The sequence below is a fragment of the Melanotaenia boesemani genome, chromosome 16 (genome assembly GCF_017639745.1).
Source record: "Melanotaenia boesemani isolate fMelBoe1 chromosome 16, fMelBoe1.pri, whole genome shotgun sequence".
Classification (NCBI taxonomy): Eukaryota; Metazoa; Chordata; class Actinopteri; order Atheriniformes; family Melanotaeniidae; genus Melanotaenia; species Melanotaenia boesemani.
This window is the reverse complement of record NC_055697.1, coordinates 16,083,217-16,085,469: the sequence shown is the minus strand read 5'-3', so window position 1 is coordinate 16,085,469 and position 2,253 is coordinate 16,083,217.

Here is a 2,253-nt window from a genome sequence, read left to right as displayed (position 1 = left end):
GAGCATGGCACGGTATACGCTGTTGTAGCCTATAAAACTGATGCATAAACGGTGCCTTCACGTATCTACTATGCTATGGATTTCTGCAGAGCCTGTATGAATGGCTTCGTCCTCAGAGTATCACACTGTGAAATGGACAGGCTTACGCGTCGGTGTAAAAAAAAATAAAAAAAATTACAAAACATGCAAATTACCGTCCACAGTTAATTTATCTTTAAATATCAATTATGGTTGCTGCATCACTGTTATTAATGTGGAAGCAGACAAACACCAAACTAACTTAGAAATAAAACTGTATCTAATGCTACTGATAGCCTAGTTCAGAGTAAATCACAAGCAGGTACAACAATAGATAGCTTTTCTTACTTTTTCTTTTTTTTTTTTTTTTTTTTTGGTCTGTAGTCTATAAGGCAGGATCATGAATAAGCTACTCTTTTCACCAACCCTTACAAAGCTGTTCTCTTTTAATGCCTAGATGCGGACCTGCTTTTCCGTGAAGGATTTTGCAACAAGGACAGGTTATGTGGGGGTAAAATGAGGATCAGTTTCCAATGCATTTTGTTTTATTTCTAGAAAAAAATGTTTTTGACCTAGGCGCTCAGTGATCCTGAAACCATACCGCGTTCCTCTCCCTCCCCCTTTCACTTTGTCCAGATTATGTCAAATTCTATGAGAAATACATACTACTGTCCAAAAAGCTTGAGTCACCCCTTCATATAGCCTATTTCCAGGAAAACTGGAAATCGGTGCAATGGTGTGTTAAAACAAATTGAAACTAACAGAGCTTTAAAGTAAAATATGACTATTTTTTTATTTAACACTGTCATTTCCTGTTATTTTTTTAAGTGATGCTCAGAAATAATTCTCTAGACTTCTTGAAGGACTTTCCAATTCTCTTCTATTGATGTTAGCTGCTTTATGTTTTGCTCTCCATCAAAATAATCTCCACAGTGCACTCCAACAATGTTGAGATGCAGACTCTGGAGAGACCAAATTAGTCCATCTCATGTTTTTCTATCAGATTTGTACTGTAGACAGTTTGTTTTAGGTCAGTCTTCAACTGAAAAAGGAAGACTGTCAGGTGCTTTCCAGATAGTATGGCATGTTAGATCAAAATCTGGTGGTATTTTTCTACATGTATTATTCCACCTTGTTTCACAGATGGATGTAATCTCTCATTGTGCAGTTTCAGCTCTAACACGTGTCTCTTTGTGAACATAGTCTCTAGTCTCTTAGTCAATCAAACCTGCTTTTTGGTCTATATTGGTGACGAATTGAGCCAGAACATTATATCGATGATACCTTTGCCCACTGATTTCCAGTCAATGGAAACCATGTCTGGTGAGGCTTTGGCACCATTAGAAGGATCTCTTTCAGATATTATATGTCTAGAAAGTTATTTAGACCCACCCCTCTTTTTCCCCCATTTGTTCAGTTTCTTTAAATTTTGTGAGGACACAATGTACAACGTGATGAGACTTGTACTTCCTTTAAATACTGTTCATCTTGAAATGCTGTTTATGCTTAGTCTGTTTTTGAGTTCTTTTGTTCAGTTTTTCTTGTTTTTGCACCACCACCCAAGACTAATTCCTTGTATGTGCAAACTTACTTGGCAATAAAGCCCATTCTGATTGTGAGTCAAATACCAAGTTTTGGCAAATCTCTGGAAATCACCTTGTTAGAACACCTGATATTATAAGTGTTAAATGGAAATATCTTTGGTATTTGTTTGTTCAGCTAAAGACATGGAAACAAATATTTTTTTCTTAATAACAGACTAACAAAGTGCCCAAAGATACTATTTTTAAAAATTTCTTTTCTAAGGTAGGTGCATTTTTGTGCTAGAATGAGTAATAAGTGAGTGTCAAGTTGCACTGATGATAAAAAATAATCATAATAATAATAATAATAAACAGAACACACGCAACCAGTTTCCAAAGAAAACATCTCAAGTCCCTCGGACAACTAGATCTATAAAAAATAACAAGAAATTATGCCTCGTTGGGAAAAAAATCTAATCTCTTCATCACGTAACTGGAAACTAAAAATCACATTTAACTCTAAATATGGTCACTTCCGCCCATTTTAACTAAACGTACAATAAACAATAAAAACACAATCGCTAATTACCAAGTTTTAAATGGTACTGGTCAAAACATGATTTAAGGATTGACGGAAGAAAGGATGGATGGAGGAGGCGGTGGGTGTGTCTCTGTCCGTGAGTGACGTGCTTCTAGGACGCATGCCCTGTGC